Below are 23,111 nucleotides of genomic sequence, written 5' to 3'. Positions count from 1 at the left end.
TACTACACCTGAGCCACCGGCTCTCATCATGTACATACGTTCACGTTGTATATACTATGATAAGCAATAAAGTAAGACCATCGGTCTCTCTTTTCTTTTCAAAGACTATGCATCTTTATTATTTTTTATTCACAAATGACTATTAAGGAGCTGATCATATTTGAATCAAGTTTAACCTTTTTGGTCCAGCTCATGATCGTATCCGAATCTAGCTGCAAATCTCATGGTCACTTCGGGGCTTCCTCTTCAAACATAGGTCGTATTCGAACCAAAGAGAACATAGCTGTCATAACCCTCTTGATCGGCTCAAGGCCAAACTCACTTGGGGGCTTCTTGATCGTATTCGAGTCATAGCTTAACCCCTTTTGAGTCCGACTTGGATCGTATTCGAATCAGGGTCATTAAAAACCTCTCAAGGTCATTTGGGGGCTTCCTGTTCAAACATAGGTCGTATTCGAACCAAAGAGAACATAGTTGTTGGTACCCTCTTGATCGGCACAACGCCAAATTGGGGGCTATATGGTCGTATTCGAACCTTAGCTTAACCCCTTTGGTCCAGTTTACTGATCATATTCGAATCAGAAACCCCCAACCTTTTGAATACAGAGTTAAAATTATGTTGCTTGCCCTTTAGCTTTTGTTGTTTCAATATTACAATAAGATAGCCCGGTTTTCTTCACCGGCTCAATTATTGGACAACACAGCCGCCCGGGTTATTCAAGCCGGTGGTTCAAGGATCCAAAGGTACGAGCTACTAAGATATGATGATCATTGGGTATTCAAGAAGTATTAACTTTTCATACATATCGAATTATCAAGTTCATCACCCGGATTATTTAAACCGGCGATCTAAGGATCAACAAGGACAAGGTATGGTTCTTACTCATACGCACTTACCTGCTGCGTTAACTCAAGAGTTAGCATTAAACCTTATCCTTTATTTATATTTGTCTCTGCTTTTTATTGAGGTGCATATATGGGCTGTAAATTAGGCACGTTTGGTTCTAAACCGCCTTGCTAGTTTTTTTCCTTGTATTCACAGGAACAGAGTTCAAACATTGCAGAGACAAACATTAAACAATGCATACATTGACATCTGAAACACAGATTCACATATAAGTATTTTATGCACGATGGCACAAGAAAACAGGTGGTGTTTTAAACAGCTAAGCTATTACAAGGCTTTATAAGCCCATGAAGATGATCATTGTCCCTCCCTCGATGGTTCACCATCTTGAGTCTGCTGGAAGTTGGGTTTTGACCAATCAAAGCCGTTCATGGCGACAAATTCGGCTTCGTCGTCAATCAGGCCGACCGGGTCAACCTCCGGGGCAAATGTATCTTCTCTCACTAGTGGGATCAAGTCTGTTACTTTATATGAGGGAGGGGCCATCTTCTTATTCTCACTATCAAAACCCGGCTGATACTTGTCCACATTGGTGTCATCTCCAAGGCTAGTCGCCTGAGGCCGGACTTCACGGACGCAGGCTATAAAGTCATCCTGATCAAAAGGAGACCCGTCCTCCTTCACGGTAGGATAGCCCCTTGCCACGTCCGTTGGGTCTAGGTCTGGCACCCAAGCCTTGGAGCGGCTTAGGGTAGTCAAAGCTCCGGCTTGCGCGCAAGAGCGTTTTACTTCTTGGAACCTGGCAGGAAGGATGGAGAGCTTCTTCAGGATGTCACTGATCTGGTTAGATCCTTGATTAGCAGGAGAGATGGCAGCCAGAGCCCGTTGTGCGCCGATATACAATTGTGCAACTAAAGTGTATACTGCCTTCAGCTTAATCAACGGGTCTTGGTTCAGATTCTTACTTCGCTGACCTACATATATTTTTAACAGAGTCAATTGGCAGATTATACTCTGGTTTGACAAAAAATATATGAAAGGTCAAATCAGGAAGCTTACCAAAGATAACAGCGACCATCTGAGACACCCGGCCCTTTAAACCATTCAACTCTGTTGAAATTTCTTTCAGAGCTGTTTCGGCTGTCTCAGCTCGTCGGGTAAGAAGTGTTTTTTCATTTTCCCAAGTCTTCTCCTTGGCAGCAAAGCTGGTTTTCAAATTTTCCGTTGCAGAAAGGCTTATTTGCAGTTTTGAGGAGGAAGATTTGATTTCTGACTCCTGACTCGCTAGCCGGGTCTTGGAGTCAGTCAGTTGAGAGTTTAATTCAGACAAGGCATTCTGTGGAAACATTCAGATGAGTCAAGACTTGGTTTCAAAATCAAATATCCAAATTCAAGATTCAAGTCTCAAGTACTTTACGAATAAACCACTTGACACTTGGGGCCTAATGTATGCCAAATCAAATTTTAACGACTCGACAAACATATTTAAAGTCCCAAGTCCTTTACAAAGTAACAGCACTTGGCACTTGGGGGCTAATGTATGCAGTTCAGCAAGTATATCAAGGTTAAGCCGGAGTGTTAAGTACTTTGAAGACGGTTTTAAATTCTAAAGTACCGATTCATTAATAATCAAAATGAACCGGTCCTTAGGGACTATAGGTGAAGTTTTTTGTTCTATCAATATCAAGCAAAGATTCAGAGGTAAAAGTCTTGGCCTATATTTTAAGTCTACAGGTTATTCTGTTTCTCTCATAATCTGAAGACTTGGGGGCTGAAGGCATACTAGTAACCCGGAAACAACGTACCTCATACTTCAACTGAAGTTGCTTGACCATCTCGATCTCAGACTCACGACTAGAGTGTACATGACTCAGATAGCCAGATAAAATGTCACTGGCATTGAGATGGTCATAGTTGGCAACGTCAAAGGGAACCTTCTGCCTTTCCAATGCTTCTTGCTTTGCTGTGCACCGATCCAGTACCGTTGGGTTCCCCGGCTCAACAAAGCGGCTCCCAGTAATTTGAACATCTTGAGTAGGTGGAGACGGCGGGTTGGTTGAGCTTGACGGTCCAGCTGTAGAAGGATTTATAGTGGCTTCGTCAAAAGACAGCTCCAGAGGATTTGCTTCATTGACAATAGGCGGGTCTTCTGGAGCGTCAGTTAATGGAGAAGGCGGCCTAGTCGGGCCAGATGCCAGCACTAGCGGGTCTTCCACCGGTTTTACTGCCTTTGCCTTCTTGGATTTAGCCTGGCCGCTAAGGAAAAATATTGCAGGATTGTCAGCATAAAGATACAATTGAGCAACTCGAAAGAAAGGAGGATTTCTGATTACCCAGAAGCAGTCTTGAAAGCCGGAAATTGTGTTTGTGATGAGTCGCCCGAGGAACGAGACACCTCCTGAAAGAATAAAAGAAAAGAGTTAAAAGAAATATGAGGAGCAGGATTCATTAAAGCGAGTTAAAGATAGCAATAAGTAAACCTTGTTCGGACGTTTCCGAGGGGTCTGTTGAAGGACGACAGCCGGTTCATCTTCAATCCCAGCTTCACGGCGGCTTTCTGTTGCTGCTTTTTCAAATGAAAGTTGGGATCTAAGTGAGCTAAGGGGTTAGAAAACCTTACTTTACGGATCACTCGTCGAACTTTGTGTTTTGGTAAGGGCTCTGAGTCGTAGGAAATGATAGTTACCTCTGCTTCCCCGGCCTGACTAGCCCCAGTTTCATCCTGGTAAGGATCAGTGTCAATAATATTGTTAAAAAATTGGCCAAGGGAATCAAGGGCTACCTCTGAGTCAGACATGTCATCAAGTTTCATTAAATCTTCAGCAGTGGGTTTCTTTTCTTTTTCGACTTCCGGGTCGTCTTCTTGGTGTTCATGGCGGCGGCTTTCGCCTTCTTGGCAGCCTCGTGGTCATATTTCACCTTCCAAAAGTCAGAATTGACCTGCAAATACAAGAAGAAAGATCAGTGCTAATGCAATAATAGCTGAGCAAAACACAAAGGAAAAGAGATCAGAATATACTTACTTCTGGTACCGGGTTAAGCTTGCAGAAGGGATTTAACCCAACAATGTTTCAGTCTTCATATTTCCCATTCACCAAAAGGGTTGACATTGAAACAATGTATTCTTCAGTGAGTTCAACTGGCCTGTAACGAAGAGAATCGTCCGGGCCTCCACCGTATTCATACATCAGTTTTGACCGACGGCTTAATGGAATAACCCGCCATGATATCCAGCAGCGGGTTAGATCTACTCCGGTTAAACCATTCCGCAACAAAGCGTTGATTCTTCTGATAGATGGAAAAAGCTTCTTGCGTTCGGCAACAGTAAGTTTATCTGGCAGTGTGAACTTGGAGTCAAGATGATCGGGGCGGTAACCCGGCAGTGGCTTCTCGTTAGCGGGTGAGATGTCCTGACAGTAAAACCAAGTTTGATTCCAATCCTTTGGGTGACTTGGCAAAACTATGAGAGGGAAGACAGCACCCTGCCGGCGCTGAATTGAGATGCCTCCAAGCTCTAAACTAAGGCCATTGGTGCACTCATTTTGCCGGTTCAGATAGAAGTATTCTCTAAATAGTTCCACAGTCGGCTCTTGCTGAAGATATACCTCACAGAGCACTTGGAAGTTACAAATATTGGATATGGAATTGGGACCAATGTCCTGAGGATGGAGTTTGAAAAAATGAAGAACTTCTCTGAAAAACTTTGAACCGGGCGGTGAGAAGCCACGGTTCATGTGGTCAGTAAAGACGATCACTTCGCCGTCTTTTGGATTGGGTCGTTTTTCTTCCGGGTCAGGAGCACGATAAGACATGATTTTTTTAGGGCAGAAACCCGATGAGGAAGAACTCTTTTAAGCGATCCTCAGTTATGGTTGAGGGGACCCAATTGCAGATGGTGGGTGTCTTTGACGGCATGATGTGCAAGGGACTGAAAAAAGAAAAAACACAACATGTCGGTTCAGTTTACGGTAAAATTAACAATTAAAGGTTGAAGATGAAAAACAAGTAACGACGGCTTAACTAAGGGCTAATGACATATAAGGAAAAGAAAGCCGGAGTGGTAAGCCGCCATGACTACAGATTTTCTCAGAAAGCAGATTCTGCTAAGTGTTGGCATAAACAAGTTTCACCAAGCTATCATTATTATTTTGGATCAAATGGCTGTCTCAAAAAGAAAATATTCTAGACCTAAAGATCTAGTACAGATGAGTTCGCCAGCTATAATGAAGCATCTATACAGGAAAAAGGGATCTATTTGCATTTAAAATGGGTGTGAAACAACCACAGCAGCAGTTTTGTACTTTCTTAAGATCAGAAAGAGGCGTCGGAGGTGGAATCTATCAAGGGTTCATAACGGATGGCGACGAACACCGACGAACTCGAAAAATCCTAAAACGGATCTGAGGTACAGGAAGGAAGAAACATACAGATGCGGAGTGGTTGCGGAGGTTCGTCGCGTTTTTCTGGTCAAGTCAGGTTGATGCAGCGGCCTGAGTTGGTGAAGACGAGGAGATCTGCGGCGGCGGAGACGAAGCTCGAGCAGCAGAGAGACAGCGAGAGGAACAAGACGACCGAAGGGGGAGAATGGAAAAGACCTAGGTCGTGCCTATTTATAAGGAAGGGCCGACTGAGAAGGCGCAAGAAACGAGGAGGCCAGGAATCATTATCCAACGACTCCGACGCCTCGGTTCTCAGAATGGTCAGTAAAGATAGAGATCCGTTCAAGATATGACAAAATAAAATAGGAATTTAATGAAAGATTACGTCACGACGGGTTATCATGGATCCATAAGATGACGTAACGGCGGGTTATAACTTATCCACGGACAGAAGATAGAAGGCTTGTTTCTTAAAGGTATTTTAAGATTGACATGATCCGGTTCAAATCAATCTGGGGCCTAATGTCGGGGATATAACAATTTGTGTAAACCACCCTAGAGGGGCCGGGTTATGAAAAGAGGATTATCATACAAAGCCCAGGATCAATCATGAAGATGGCAGGTCAGTAAAGGGTCTAAAGCCCACGGGCGACTTATGGCCCGTAGTGATAAACCGCCGTAGTGGCGTGACTTATATCATAAGGTAGAATTAACTAGTCACCGAGCCGGACACTGTTTATGAGCCGAACGGGACCCTGTAGGCCACCGGGCGTCAACCCATGTATATAAGGGGACGACCCGGTGGCGGCTTAGGGCAAGAAAGAACCGATCGAGAACCAAGCCGGCGAGTTGAGTCTCTTGGAGATCAAAACCTCAGCAATACCAATCCCAACTAGACGTAGGCTTTTACCTTCATTGTAAGGGGCCGAACTAGTATAAAACTCTCTCGTGTCCCTTGTCCCGATTAACCCCTTTAAGCTTCCTAGTGCGATGGCCCTACGACTAAGTCCTGGCTCTAGGACATCTGCCGTGACAATTCCACGACATCTATGGTACTCCGATTTTCAACAGGAACATTTAAAGCCCAATGTTAAATGTTTCCTGCTCAATTATCCAAACACCGCTGTATGGGTAATGTCATGAAAATTGTCTCCCGTACCTAAAGAGTTTTCTACATTATATCCTGTCACGGATATCATGCTCTGTTTGTCCTTGGGAAGGAAATACCCCTGAATTATGTGTTTTAACACATTTTCCTTTCCACTGTTCTGTTTAATCTGATAATCATATTTTCCTTTCCATTGTTTGGTCTAACCTTTCTTGTGATCTACATGATCTAAGCAGTAATATTCTCCTGCTTAGGTAAACACCTCGTTGTACAATTCTGACAGCAAGACCCTATTACTATTGTTAATGACATTCCGGTAGCCACCGATGGACGAGAACTTTGCCTATTGGTCCGCCTCGTTCAACGAGCAGGAAAATGGTTCTCTTCGTCCCTCTCCCTTGGTATCGATGTTGTTGCCGACACAACTGACAGGCTACCCTCTGACATGCCTTGCTAACATGATCACGCAAGACGTCTCCGCCCTTCCTACTTTTAACCCACATGGTGGGCCCATAACCCACAGTTCCACATGATCGAAACCTGACTCTCCTGTACACCCCCTGTTCCCAAGGTTGTTCCTCGCGCGTGGCCTCGTATGTAATTCACGAGCCACCTTCCGAGGGATCATCAATCCTGTTATCAAATACAATACTTATCCCCGTTGCTCTGGACCCCTTTCGCATGTTGTTTCAGACATCGAACGATTGCCTATCTGTTTTGAAACTTCTCATGGTACCTTTTTACTTTACTCTCGATATTTTCTTAAGTATCAATTCGAGAGTTACTTTCTACCACATTCCCTAAGTTATCTGCTAGATAGCCAACCTTGTAAGGTCCATTCTTCCGCAGTTACCCCTACCTATTTGTAAGTATGTTGGAGTTCCCAAAGAAAATGACGAATTCACCATGATGACCTGAAGCAGAGAAATGAAGACGTCAATGTAATGGATCGACCTGTTCGAGAAGAGCAACCAAGACCGAGAAGATCCGTTAGAATTTTCGTAACCCAATCCCTTCCCCCTTACTCCCCTCCTAAATCTCAGGACGAGATTTCTTGTAGTGGAGGAGAATTATGACGTCCGGATAGTTAAGCTACAGTAATTCCCTGCAATGATGACACATCACCGCGATTACTCATGTTAGACTCACGATGATTCAATCCCGTTCGAAATCAAAATTCAACACCAAGTCAAACGGTAAAATTTTCAAACGTTAAAACTAAAAATGTTCAGAATGGGACAAATAAATCCTAAGTCATAATGGTGGAGGAACCACATTTTAGTAAAAAGATTAAAAGCACTAAAGTGATTTAAACAGTAGCAAAACAACTATTTGAATGACTTTGGTATTTTATAAAATACTAAACTATTTTATATCAGGGTAAAACTTTTTGTAGTAGTGGATTGTTCTGCAACGTTATTTTAGGGGCTATAGATATATTTTACTAAGTTAAAATTAATGTGTAACTAAAATAAAACAGAAAAGAAAAATTAATAAAAACAAAATACAAAGAAAAGAGAACACCCCCCCTCTCGCTGGGCCACGGCCCAGATGGCCTCGGGGCCAATCGGACCGGCCCGGCCGCACCTCTCCTGGCCTATATGGCCCCTCCCTCGTGACCTAACCCCTGAATGACCCACTCCCCTCACGATCCCCACCTCCCCCTCGTCTCCCACACCGCCGCCACCACACGTAACACACACACACGCACGCCTCGTGCCTGGGGAGGGGCGCCCCTGCTCGATCCCCTCCTCCCGCACGGCCGCGCCCGACGCAAGTCGCCGCGCCGCTAAGGCCACCGCCAGCCGGGCTCGGCGCCGCCCCTTAGGGACTCCTCTGCGCCCCCTCCTCTCCCTCGCGCGGCGCCCGCCTGACGCCGTGGCCTCGCCTCATCACCGACCCCGACCCCGTCGCACCTCGCAGGCGCCTCGACGCCTACCGCCGTCGCCGCCCGTCTTCGTCCTCCTCCATGACCGGAGCTCCTACGCCTCGTCGGACGCCGTCGTCCTCTTCGTCGTCAGACCTCCCTGAGCCCTCCCCGAGCTCACTCTCGCACACCTGCAGGGCCCAGTGAGCCACCACCCCTCCCCTTCTCCTCTGCCCTCTCATAGCGTCTCTCCCCATCGCCGCTCACTGTCTGAACGCGCCCCGACCGCGGTCACCCCGCGCTGGCCGCGCCCAGCGTGCGTGCCCGGCCACGCGACCCGCGCGCCCGCGCCTCGACAGCTCCACCCGCCGCAGCCGCTTACGTCGCAGCTCCCCTCCGTCGCCCCTACTACCCTACAAGCACGCCGCCTTGCCTGCACCCCGGCCTTGCCTCGTTCGCCCGCGGCACCCCGCGCTCACCAGGGCGGCCACTGCCGGGGCCGCGCCCTGCCTTCCCCCCTCCCCCGACGCGCTGCGAGCTGGCCGCCGGCGCTCCTCCGTGAATGATCGTGTGCACAAGCCCCGCTGTGGCCTGTCGGGCGGGCTGGTGCCCGACGCCCAGCATCGCCCGTTGCCCGAAAACCGCGCCCGACCCGCTAAGGCCCTTGGGGCCACATACATGTGGGGCCCGCCCCCAGAACGTATTTAAAAATAAAAATAAAAATAAATAATAAATAATTAGTTAATTAATTAATTAAAGAAATAATTAACATAATTAATTCTGATTAATTAAATTAAACAACTAATTAAACCAATTACACATTAGTTACCTAATTAACCTGATTAGTTAATTAGTTAATTAAGTAGTCAATGACAGTGGGGCCCACCCCTAACTAATCCTGATTAGGTTAATTAATGTGTTTAATTAAAATGTGCCACTGACAGGTGGGACCCACACGTCAGTTGACCAGTCAACACCTCTGTTGACTGCTGATATCATGCTGACGTCAGGAAACACTATTCTGGATAATGTTGAATTTAAATAATTAAATAAATCCTAAAAATGATTTAAATATTTTAAAATTAATATAAAATAAACCGTAGCTCGGATGAAAAAACTTTGTACATGAAAGTTGCTCAGAATAACGAGACAAATCCGAATACGTAACCCGTTCGTCCGCCACGCATCCCTAGCATAGCGAACACACAACTTTCCCCCTCCGGTTCGCCTGTCCGAAAACGCGGAACACCGGGAATACTTTCCTGGATGTTTTCCCACCTTCACCAGTACCACCTCGTACCGCGTTAGGGCACACCTAGCATCACGCTTTGTCATGTCATGCATCGTCATGCTTTTGTTTGCCTTATATTTATTGTTTCTCCCCCCTCTTCTCTCGCTAGACACCGAGACCAACGCCGCTGCTACCCAGTACGACTACGGTGTTGACGACCCCTCTCTCTTGCCAGAGCAAGCAGGCAAGCCCCCCCTTTGATCACCAGATATCGCCTATTCTTCTCTCTACTACTTGCATTAGAGTAGTGTAGCATATTACTGCTTTCCATTAATCCTATTCTGATGCATAGCATGTCATTTTTGCTCCAGCTGTTGATACCTTACCTGCAATCCTAATGCTTAGTATAGGATGTTAGTTTATCATCAGTGGCCCTACATTCTTGTCCGTCTGCCATGCTATACTATCGGGCCGTGATCACTGGGGAGGTGATCACGGGTATATACTATATACTTTATACATGATACATGTGATGACTAAAGTCGGGTTGGCTCGAGGAGTAGCCGCGTTTGATTCACGAATTGGGGGCTGGAAGGACATACTTTCCCGACGGCCCTCTGTGTGGATCTTTGTGGCGAAGCAACAGGGCAGGTTGAGACCACCTAGGAGACAGGTGGGCCTGGCCCTGGTCGGCGTTCGCGGTTATTCAAAGATAACACGTTTAACGAGATCTTGGTATTTGATCTGAGTCTGGCTACTGGCCTATACGCACTAACCATCTACGCGGGGACAGTTATGGGCACTCGACATCGTGGTATCAGCCAAAGCCTTCGTGACGTCAGCGATTGAGCGGCGCGCGCCAGGTTGGACTGGAATGCCTGCTCTTGTATAAGGGAGGCTAGGTCTACTCACCGGCCGCGTACGCAACGTGAAGGTGTGCAATGGGCGATGGGCCCAGACCCCTGCGCCATAGGATATAGACCGGCATGCTGACCTCTCTGTTGTGCCTAGGTAGGGCTGCGACGTGTTAATCTTCCGAGGCCGGGCATGACCCAGAAAAGTGTGTCCGGACAAAGGGGATCAAGCGTGTTGGGAAATGTGGTGCACCCCTGCAGGGAAGTTAATCTATTCGAATAGCCGTGATCTTCGGTAACAGGATGACTTGGAGTTTTACTTTGACCTAATGACAACTAGAACCGGATACTTAATAAAACACACCCTTCCAAGTGCCAGATACAACCCGGTGGTCGCTCTCTAACAGGGCGACGAGGAGAGGACCGCCGGGTAGGATTATGCTACACGATACTACTTGGTGAACTTACCATCTACTCTCTTCTTCTGCTGCAAGATGGAGGTTACCAGAAGCGTAGTCTTCGAAAGGACTAGCTATCCCCCTCTTATTCCGGCATTCTGTAGTTCAGTCCACATATGATACCCTTAATCCATTTGATACCAATGCATACATATGTAGTGTAGCTCCTTGCTTGCGAGTACTTTGGATGAGTACTCACGGTTGCTTTGCACCTCCTTTTTCCCCCTTCCTATACCCGATTGTTGCGACCAGACATTGGAGCCCAGGAGCCAAACGCCACTGTCGATGACGACTACTACACTACTAGGAAAAGGGCTAAAGATAGGATTGACACTAATGGTGCACCAGAGTAGTGGTGCGCCACTACTATATACTAATGGCGCACCAGGCAAACGGTGCGCCACTAGTAAAACAATTTTTTTTTCATTTTTCCAAACATACTAATGGCGCACCGGCGACAGAGTGCGCCAGTATTTTTTTTTACTTTTTGGAAAAAAAACATTCTAATGGCGCACCGCTATTGGGTGCGCCATTAGTAAGCTTCCCCCCACTCCACCTATTCTCCTCCCTCCCTTCCTCCCCACTCGACCTAACCGTACGCCCCCTCCGCCCCAACCGTACGCCGCCGCCGCGCCTGCACGCCCCCTCCGCCCCCTCCGTCCCCTGCCGCCGCCTCTCCTTCCCTGCCTTCTTCTCCACCCCGCCGCCCCGACCCCCGCCGCCCCCGCGCCCCCACGCCCCCACTACTGCAGCTCCCCCGCACCGCCGCCCCCGCGCCCCGCGCCCCCACTACTGCAGCTCCCCTGCCCCGCCGCCCCGCGCCCCCTCGCCCCGAGCCAGAGGAGGAGGACGAGTAGGAGGAGGAGACGGAGGCGGCCGACGCGGAGCAGGAGGCCGCGGAGGACACACTGCTGGACCGCGCGCAGGCCCTCATCTCCCGCGTCGTCGAGCAGGAGGCCAACCCCAACCTGCGTCTCATCCACACCCTCGCCACCATCCACGTCGTCGAGCAGGAGGCCAGGTAGTCCACCCATCCCCTCCCTCTCCCCCTTCCGCATGCTGGTAGATAGGAGTAGGAATAGCTTACTGCCGAATCGACCAGCGTAATTAGGCACACAAACTTGTGCTTGCTTGTGCTCATCTAGTTCCGCAACTACTCGCGAGCAACGCCGGGATTTCACCTGTGTAAGCCTGAAAGAAGCCATTCGTCTATGTAGGTGTGCTCTGCTTCCTGTATATCTGTTCACCCACCAGTTAGCAGTCGCATCTTGCTTCTCGTTCAAACAAGCAAATTAACGGAGCAAACTCGTGTGCGGTCAGCGATCGAGTTTCAGGCCATCCTGTTCCTATAGACACTCTGCACAAGTTCTTGGATCCTGTTCTTATAGACAGTCTTCACAAGTTCTTGGCTTTTGGGTCAATACATTGCTGCTCTAGTGCATTTTATTGGTAGTGCATTTCACTGCATTTTATATCTATAAGCAAGGTCTCAGTTCTGTAGTTATATTGCAACTGGAGTACTAATCTTGACAAAGGGAGTAACTGATAAAAAGCTCATGTTTCTGTACTCTGCTTCTAGTGTCACAGTGAACTAGCGGTAAATTGTAGAAAGTTGTAGCAGGCATTGGCTATTGCCCAGCTGGGGTGTTGGCTAAATTCTTCATTGCATCCTGGACCACCGCCTCCACCGCCTCGCCGCTCTTGGTGCATTAGGCTGAGGAAGGAGAAGGAGAAGAACAATGCATGAGAACTGAACTTTGTCAGGTATGTCAGATCTCCAAAATGATATATATATACTTAGTTACCTATGTTATCTCTAATATGCTTAGTTTCCTATAGGTTAGCTTCATTTTACCTAAGTTGGCTCTAATATGCTAACTTAGAGCTTATATGCTTAGTTTCCTATAGGTTAGCTCCAAAATAACTTATGTTAGCACAAAATGATCAAGTTTACATAATAAGCTTATAGTCTTTTTCTTATTCTTCTTCTTTTCCAAAATGACATAGGTTAGCTTCATTTTACCTAAGTTGGCTCTAATATACTAACTTAGAGCTTATATGCTTAGTTTCCTATAGGTTAGCTCCAAAATAACTTATGTTAGCATAAAATGATCAAGTTTACATAATAAGCTTATAGGCTTTTTCTTATTCTTCTTCTTTTTCCAAAATGACATAGATTAGCTTCATTTTACCTAAGTTGGCTCTAATATACTAACTTAGGGCTTATATGCTTAGTTTCATATAGGTTAGCTCCAAAATAACTTATGTTAGCACAAAATGATCAAGTTTACATAATAAGCTTATAGTCTTCTTCTTATTCTTCTTCTTTTCCAAAATTCTTCTTATTCTTCTTCTAGTGTTCTTCTTCTTCTAGTATTCTTCTATTCTTCTTCTTTTTCTTCTTCTAACTTCTTGTTTATCATTTTGCAGATTTGATTTAATTCACGGCAGCTTGCATGGATGGAGTGCTTCTTTTCCATTTGTGTTTTTATTTTGTATCAATGTGAAACTTTTGTGAATTGATGGATAACGGTGTTGGATGAACAATGTGAAACTTTTGTAATATGTAACGATGGAACTATGTGTTGGCTGTGTATGTATATATGATGGAACTTGTGTGTTGGCTATGTATGTATATATGATGGAACTTGTGTGTTGGCTATGATTGTTATATGGATGCTTGTTGTATATATATATGTTGGATATCTCATAGGTGAAATAGTGACCTGAGATTAAGAAAAAAATTAAAAAAATTGTTACTAATGGCGCACTACCATGTGGTGCGCCATTAGTATAGCAGACACTAGTGGCGCACCGTGGGCAAAACTAATGGCGCACTTCTAGGTGCGCCATTAGTATACCAGATACTAATGGCGCACCAGTGGTGCGCCATTAGTAAAAATTCTAGTGGCGTGATACTAATGGTGCACCAGTGATGCGCCATTAGTAGGCAAAATTGGTGCGCCATTAGTAGCCCTTTTCCTAGTAGTGCTACTACTCGGGAGGTGCCTAGCTACTACTACGTGCAGCCCGCTGACGACGACCAGGTGTAGTTTAGGAGGATCCCAGGCAGGAGGCATGCGCCTCTTTCGATCTGTATCCCAGTTTGTGCTAGCCATCTTATGGCATCTTGTTTAACTTATGTCTGTACTCAAATATTGTTGCTTCCGCTGACTCGTCTATGATTTAGCTCTTGTATTCGAGCCTTCGAGGCCCCTAGCTTGTAATATGATGCTTGTATGACTTATTTTATTTGTAGAGTTGTGTTGTGATATCTTCCCTGAGTCCCTGATCTTGATCGTACACGTTTGCGTGTATGATTAGTGTACGGTCAAATCGGGGGCGTCACACCTGTAGAGCACCTTTATAATCACCCAGTTACGTTGTGAAGTTTGGTAACACACAAAGTGTTCCTTTGGTATCCTGGAGTTGCATGATCTCATAGTCATAGGAACATGTATAAGTTATGGAGAAAGCAATAGCAACAAACTAGACGGTCATCATGCTAAGCTAACGGATGGGTCAAGTCAATCACATCATTCTCTAATGATGTGATCCCGTTAATCAAATGACAACTCACGTCTATGGTTAGGAAACATAACCATCATTGATTCAACGCGCTAGTCAAGTAGAGGCAAACTAGTGACACTCTGTTTGTCTATGTATTCACACATGTACTAAGTTTCCGGTTAATACAATTCTAGCATGAATAATAAACATTTATCATGATATAAGGAAATATAAATAACAACTTTATTATTGCCTCTAGGGCATATTTCCTTCAGTCTCCCACTTGCACTAGAGTCAATAATCTAGATTACATTGTAATGATTCTAACACCCATGGAGTCTTGGTGCTGATCTTGGTGCTGATTATGTTTTCATCAATATATGAGAGTTCTTGATCCTATCTTGCAAGTCTATAGTCACCTATTATGTGTTATGATCCGTTAACCCCGAAGTGACAATAATCGGGATACTTATCGGTGATGACCGTAGTTTGAGGAGTTCATGTATTCACTATGTGTTAATGCTTTGGTCCGGTACTCTATTAAAAGGAGGCCTTAATATCCCTTAGTTTCCGTTAGGACCCCGCTGCCACGGGAGGGTAGGACAAAAGATGTCATGCAAGTTCTTTTCCATAAGCACGTATGACTATATTCGGAATACATGCCTACATTACATTGATGAATTGGAGCTAGTTCCGTGTCACCCTATGTTATGACTGTTACATGATGAACCACATCCGGCATAATTCTCTATCACCGATCCATTGCCTACGAGCTTTCCATATATTGTTCTGCGCTTATTTACTTTTCCGTTGCTATTGCTATCATCACTACAAAATACCAAAAACATTACTTTTGCTACCGTTATCTTTTGCTACCGTTACCACTATTATCATATTACTTTGCTACTAAACACTTTGCTGCAGATATTAAGTTTCCAGGTGTGGTATAATTGACAACTCAGCTACTAATACTTGAGAATATTCTTTGGTTCCCCTTGTGTTGAATCAATAAATTTGGGTTGAATACTCTACCCTCGAAAACTGTTGCGATCCCCTATACTTGTGGGTTATCAAGACACGTCTCCGGTCAATAACCAATAGCGGAACCTGGATGCTCATATTGGTTCCTACATATTCTACGAAGATCTTTATCGGTCAAACTGCATAATGCTACCTCTTGAGCACTGCATTGGATTTCCCTTGAAGAGGAAAGGGTGATGCAGCAAAGTAGCATAAGTATTTCCCTTCGTTTTTGAGAACCAAGGTATCAATCCAGTAGGAGACTACACGCAAGTCCCTCGTACCTACACAAACAAATAAGAACCTCGCAACCAACGCGATAAAGGGGTTGTCAATCCCTTCACGGTCACTTATGAGAGTGAGATATGATAGAGATAATAATGATAAGATAAATATTTTGGTATTTTTATGATATAGATTTAAAGTAAAGATTGCAAAATAAATGGTGCCAGAAATAACTTGTTGACGAGAGATTAATATAATGGATAATAGACCCGGGGGCCACAGGTTTCACTAGTGGCTTCTCTCAAGATAGCATAAGTATTACGGTGGGTAACAAATTACTGTCGAGCAATTGATAGAAAAGCGAATAATTATGAGAATATATAGGTATGATCATGTATATAGGCATCACGTCCGTGATAAGTAGACTGACTCCTGCCTGCATCTACTACTATTACTCCACCCATCAACCGCTATCCAGCATGCATCTAGAGTATTAAGTTCATAAGAACAGAGTAACGCATTAGGTAAGATGACATGATGTAGAGGGATAAACTCAAGCAATATGATATAAATCCCATCTTTTTATCCTCGATGGCAACAATACAATACGTATAATTTCCCTTTCTGTCACTGGGATCGAGCACCGCAAGATTGAACCCAAAGCTAAGCACTTCTCCCATTGCAAGAAAGATCAATCTAGTAGGCCAAACCAAACTGATAATTCAAAGAGACTTGCAACGATAACCAATCATACATAAAATATTTCAGAGAAGAATCAAATATTGTTCATAGATAGACTTGATCATAAACCCACAATTCATCGGATCTCGACAAACACACCGCAAAAAAATTTACATCGAATAGATCTCCAAGAAGATCAAGGATAACTTTGTATTGAGATTCATAGAGAGAGAATAAGCCATCTAGCTAATAGCTATGGACCCGAAGGTCTGAAGTAAACTACTCACACATCATCGGAGGGGCCATGGAGTTGATGTAGAGGCCCTCCGTGATCGATGCCCCCTCCGGCGGAGCTCCGGAAAAGGCCCCAAGATGGGATCTCTTGGGTACAGAAGGTTGCGGCAGTGGAAATATGGTTTCATGGTGCTCCTGGATGTTTTCGGGGTATATGAACATATATAGGAGGAAGAAGTAGGTCGGTGGAGCCATGAGGGGCCCACGAGGGGGGAGGGCACGCCCAGGGGGTAGGCGCGCCCCTGCCTCGTGGCCACCTCATTGGTTGCTTTACGTCTACTCCAAGTCCTCTGGATCATGTTTGTTCCAAAAATCATGCTCCCAAAGGTTTCATTCCATTTGGACTCCGTTTGATATTCCTTTTCCGCGGAACACTGAAATAGGCAAAAAACAACAATTTGCACTGGGCCTTGGGTTAGTAGGTTAGTCCCAAAAATAATATAGAAGTGTAAAATAAAGCCCATTAACATCCAAAATAGATAATATAATAGCATGGAATAATCAAAAATTATAAATACGTTGGAGACGTATCACATAACAATATACGTTGTTCCCTTTGTCATCGGTATGTTACTTGCCCAAGATTCGATCGTCGGTATCTCAATACCTAGTTCAATCTCGTCACCGGCAAGTCTCTTTACTCGTTCCGTAATGCTACATCATGTAACTAACTCATTAGCTACATTGCTTGCAAGGCTTATATTGATGTGCATTACCGAGAGGGCCTAGAGATACCTCTCCGACAATCGGAGTGACAAATCCTAATCTCGGTCTATGCCAACTCAACAAACACCAACAAAGACACCTATAGAGCACCTTTATAATCACCCAGTTACGTTGTGACGTTTGGTAGCACACAAGGTGTTCCTCCGGTATTCGGGAGTTGCATGATCTCATAATCATAGGAACATGTATAAGTTATGGAGAAAGCAATAGCAACAAACTAGACGATCATCGTGCTAAGCTAACAGATGGGTCAAGTCAATCACATCATTCTCTAATGATGTGATCCCGTTAATCAAATGACAACTCATGTCTATGGTTAGGAAACATAACCATCATTGATTCAACGAGCTAGTCAAGTAGAGGCATACTAGTGACACTCTGTTTGTCTATGTATTCACACATGTACTAAGTTTCTGGTCAATACAATTCTAGCATGAATAATAAACATTTATCATGATATAAGGAAATATAAATAACAACTTTATTATTGCCTCTAGGTCATATTTCCTTCAGTCTCCCACTTGCACTAGAGTCAATAATCTAGATTACATTGTAATGATTCTAACACCCATGGAGTCTTGGTGCTGATCATGTTTTGCTCGTGAGAGAGGCTTAGTCAACGGGTCTGCAATATTCAGATCCGTATGTATCTTGCAAATCTCTATGTCTCCCTCCTTGACTTGATCGCGGATGGAATTGAAGCGTCTCTTGATGTGCTTGGTTCTCTTGTGAAATCTGGATTCCTTTGCCAAGGCAATTGCACCAGTATTGTCACAAAAGATTTTCATTGGACCCGATGCACTAGGTATGACCCGATGCACTATGTATTCCACTTCACACGTAGATCCCGCCACGACGCTCTGCTTGGAACTGCACCAACTGACAGCTCCACCATTTAATAAAAACACGTATCCGGTTTGTGACTTAGAGTCATCCGGATTAGTGTCAAAGCTTGCATCGACGTAACCGTTTACGACGAGCTCTTTGTCACCTTCATATATGAGAAACATATCCTTAGTCCTTTTCAGGTATTTCAGGATATTCTTGACCGCTGTCCAGTGATCCACTCTTGGATTACTTTGGTACCTCCCTGCTAAACTGATAGCAAGGCACACATCAGGTCTGGTACACAGCATTGCATACATGATAGAGCCTATGGCTGAAGCATAGGGAACACCTTTCATTTTCTCTCTATCGTCTTCTGCAGTGGTCGGGCATTGAGTCTGACTCAACTTCACACCTTGTAATACAGGCAAGAACCCTTTATTTGCCTGATCCATTTTGAAATTCTTCAAAACTTTATCAAGGTATGTGCTTTGTGAAAGTCCAATTAAGCGTCTTGATCTATCTCTATAGATCTTGATGCCCAATATATAAGCAGCTTCACCGAGGTCTTTCATTGAAAAATTCTTATTCAAGTATCCTTTTATGCTATTCTGAAATTCAGTATCGTTTCCGATCAACAATATGTCATCTACATATAATATCAGAAATGCTACGGAGCTCCCACTCACTTTCTTGTAAATACAGGCTTCTCCAAAAGTCTGTATAAAACCATATGCTTTGATCACATTATCAAAACATATATTCCAACTCCGAGAGGCTTGCACCAGTCCATAAATGAATCGCTGGAGCTTGCACACTTTGTTAGCACCTTTTGGATCGACAAAACGTTCTGGTTGCATCATATACAACTCTTCTTTAAGATATCCATTAAGGAATGCAGTTTTTGACATCCATTTGCCAAATCATAAAATGCGGCCATTGCTAACATGATTTGGACGGACTTAAGCATCACTACGGGTGAGAAGGTCTCATCGTAGTCAACTCCTTGAACTTGTCGAAAACCTTTTGCAACAAGTCGAGCTTTGTAGACAGTAATATTACCGTCAGTGGCAGTCTTCTTCTTGAAGATCCATTTATTCTCTATGGCCTGCCGATCATCGGGCAAGTCAACCAAAGTCCATACTTTGTTCTCATACATGGATCCCATCTCAGATTTCATGGCCTCAAGCCATTTTGCGGAATCTGGGCTCATCATCGCTTCCTCATAGTTCATAGGTTCGTCATGGCCAAGTAACATGACTTCCAGAACAGGATTACCGTACCACTCTGATGCGGATCTTACTCTGGTTGACCTACGAGGTTTCGCAGTAACTTGATCAGAATTTTCATTATCATCATCATTAGCTTCCTCACTTACTGGTGTAGGAATCACTGGAACTGATTTCAGTGATGAACTACTTTCCGATAAGGGAGAAGGTCCAATTACCTCGTCAAGTTCTATTTTCCTCTCACTCACTTCTTTCGAGAGAAACTCCTTCTCTAGAAAGGATCCATTCTAAGCAATGAATATCTTGCCTTCGGATCTGTGATAGAAGGTGTACCCAACATTCTCCTTTGGGTATCCTATGAAGACACATTTCTCCGATTTGGGTTCGAGCTTATCAGGTTGAAGCTTTTTCACATAAGCATCGCAGCCCCAAATTTAAGAAACGACAACTTGGGTTTCTTGCCAAACCACAGTTCATAAGGTGTCGTCTCAACGGATTTAGATGGTGTCCTATTTAACATGAATGCAGCCGTCTCTAAAGCATAACCCCAAAACGATAGCGGTAAATCAGTGAGAGACATCATAGATCGCACCATATCTAATAAAGTGCGGTTACGACGTTCGGACACACAATTATGTTGTGGTGTTCCAGGTGGCATGAGTTGCGAAACTATTCCGCATTGTTTCAAATGAATTCCAAACTCATAACTCAAATATTCACCTCCACAATCAGATCATAGAAACTTGATTCTCTTGTTACGATGATTTTCCACTTCACTCTGAAATTCTTTGAACTTTTCAAATGTTCCAGACTTATGTTTCATTAAGTAGATATACCCATATCTGCTCAAATCATCTATGAAGGTCAGAAAATAACGATATCCGCCGTGAGCTTCAATGTTCATTGGACCACATACATCAGTATGTATGATTTCCAATAACTCTGTTGCTTGCTCCATTGTTCCGGAGAACGGAGTTTTAGTCATCTTGCCCATGAGGCATGGTTCACAAGTACCAAGTGATTCATAATCAAGTGATTCCAGAAGTCCATCAGAATGGAGTTTCTTCATGCGCTTTACACCAATATGACCTAAACGGCAGTGCCACAAATAAGTTGCACCATCATTATCAACTCTGCATCTTTTGGCTTCAGTACTATGAACATGTGTATCACTACTATCAAGATTTAGTAAAAATAGACCACTCATCAAGGGTGCATGACCATAAAAGATATTACTCATATAAATAGAACAACCATCATTCTCTGATTTAAATGAATAACCGTCTCGCATCAAACAAGATCTAGATATAATGTTTATGCTCAACGGTGGCACCAAATAACAATTATTTAGGTCTAAAACTAATCCCGAAGGTAGTTGTAGAGCTAGCGTGCCGACGACGATCACATCGACTTTGGAACCATTTCCCATGTGCATCGTCACCTCATCCTTAGCCAATCTTCGCTTAATCCGTAGCCCCTGTTTTGAGTTGCAAATATTAGCAACTTAACCAGTATCAAATACCCAGGCACTACTGCGAGCATTAGTAAGGTACACATGAATAAAATGTATATCAAATATACCGTTCACTTTGCCATCCTTCTTCTCTGCCAAATACTTGGGGTAGTTCCGCTTCCAGTGATTAGTTCTTTTGGAGTAGAAGCACTCAGTCTCAGGCTTAGGTCCAGACTTGGGTTTCTTCACTTGAGCAGCAACTGGCTTGCTGTTCTTCTTGAAGTTCCCCTTCTTCCCTTTAACCTTTTTCTTGAAACTGGTGGTCTTGTTGACCATCAACACTTGATGCTCCTTCTTGATTTCTACCTCTGCGACCTTTAGCATTGCAAAGAGCTCGGGAATCGTCTTATCCATCCCTTGCATATTATAGTTCATCATGAAGCTCTTGTAGCTTGGTGGCAGTGATTGAATAACTCTGTCAATGACACTATCATCAGGAATATTAACTCCCAGTTGAGTCAAGTGGTTGTGGTACCCAGACATTCTAAGTATATGTTCACTGATAGAACTATTCTATCAATCCGGGCATTTGCTTGAAATATTAACGTCAACTCCTGAAACATCTCATATGTTCCATGACGTTCAAAATGTCGTTGAAGTCCCGGTTCTAAGCCGTAAAGCACGGCACACTGAACTATCGAGTAGTCATCAGCTTTGCTCTGCCAGGTGTTCACAACATCTGGCGTTACTCCTGTAGCGGGTTTGTCACCTAGCGGTGCTTCCAGGACGTAATTCTTCTATGCAGCAATGAGGATAATCCTCAAGTGACGGAACCAGTCCATGTAGTTGCTATCATCATCTTTCAACTTAGCTTTCTCTAGGAACACATTAAAATTCAACGGAACAACAGCATGGGCCATCTATCTACGACAACATAGACATGCAAAATACTATCAGGTACTAAGTTCATGATAAATTAAAGTTCAATTAATCAAATTACTTAAGAACTCCCACTTAGATAGACATCTCTCTAATCATCTAAGTGATCACGTGATCCACATCAACTAAACCATGTCCGATCATCACGTGAGATGGAGTAGTTTTCAATGGTGAACATCACTATGTTGATCATATCTACTATATGATTCACGCTCGACCTTTCGGTCTCAGTGTTCCGAGGCCATATCTGCATATGCTAGGCTCGTCGAGTTTAACCCAAGTATTCCGCGTGTGCAAAACTGGCTTGCACCCGTTGTACGTGAACGTAGAGCTTATCACACCCGATCATCGCGTGGTATCTCGGCACGACGAACTGTTGCAATGGTGCATACTCAGGGAGAACACTTATACCTTGAAATTCAGTGAGAGATCATCTTATAATGCTACCGTCGAATTAAGAAAAATAAGATGCATAAAGGATAAACATCACATGCAATTAATATAAGTGATATGATATGGCCATCATCATCTTGTGCCTTTGATCTCCATCTCCAAAGCACCGTCATGATCACCATCATCACCGGCTTGACACCTTGATCTCCATCGACGCATCGTTGTCGTCTCGCCAACTATTGCTTTTACGACTATCGCTACCGCTTACTGATAAAGTAAAGCAATTACATGGCGATTGCATTTCATACAATAAAGCGACAACCATATGGCTCCTGCCAGTTGCCGATAACTATGTTACAAAACATGATCATCTCATACAATATAATTTAGCATCATGTCTTGACCATATCACTTCACAACATGCCATGCAAAAACAAGTTAGACGTACTCTACTTTGTTGCTGCAAGTTTTACGTGGCTGCTACGGGCTGAGCAAGAACCGTTCTTACCTACGCATCGAAAACCACAACACGGTGTAGTGGTTGCTTTTTGATCTTCAGAAAGAACCCAGCTCATTGAATCCGATTCAACTAAAGTTCGAGAAACTGACACCCACCAGCCACCTATGTGCGAAGCACGTCGGTAGAACCAGTCTCGCGTAAGCGTACGCGTAATGTCGGTCTGGGCCGCTTCATCCAACAATACCGCCGAATCAAGAATCAACTAGTGACGGCAAGTAATATGTATATACCCACGCCCACAACTCCTTTGTATTCTACACGTGCATATAACATCTACGCATAAACCTAGCTCGGATGCCACTATTGGGGAACGTGGTAATTTCAAAAAATTTCCTACGCACACGCAAGATCATGGTGATGCATAGCAACGAGAGGGAAGAGTGTTGTCCACGTACCCTTGTAGAACGTAAGCGGAAGCGTTATGACAACGCGGTTGATGTAGTCGTACGTCTTCATGATCGACCGATCCTAGCACCGAAGGTACGGCACCTCCGCGATCTGCACATGTTCGGCTCGGTGATGTACCACGAACTCACGATCCAGTAGAGTGTC

At 44.3% G+C, this 23,111-nt stretch overlaps 1 long non-coding RNA gene across 2 annotated transcripts; it reads left to right on the top strand.

Annotated features, from left to right (window-relative positions):
* Positions 1-7,975: 7,975 nt before the first annotated feature.
* Positions 7,976-13,379, top strand: LOC147985918 (uncharacterized). 2 transcript variants are annotated; one of them, XR_015616942.1, is made up of 4 exons: positions 7,976-8,404; positions 9,602-9,676; positions 12,332-12,508; positions 13,175-13,379. It is a non-coding gene; the product is annotated as an uncharacterized LOC147985918 (long non-coding RNA). The 2 variants fall into 2 exon arrangements; XR_015616941.1 differs by having other exon boundaries at positions 12,324-12,508.
* The last annotated feature ends 9,732 nt before the right edge of the window (positions 13,380-23,111 follow it).

This window comes from Triticum urartu, chromosome 2A, assembly GCF_056163025.1.
Source record: "Triticum urartu cultivar PI428250 chromosome 2A, HENAU_Tu73, whole genome shotgun sequence".
Lineage (NCBI taxonomy): Eukaryota > Viridiplantae > Streptophyta > Magnoliopsida > Poales > Poaceae > Triticum > Triticum urartu.
Note: the sequence above shows the minus strand (reverse complement) of the source record. Positions and strands in the feature narration are given on the sequence as shown.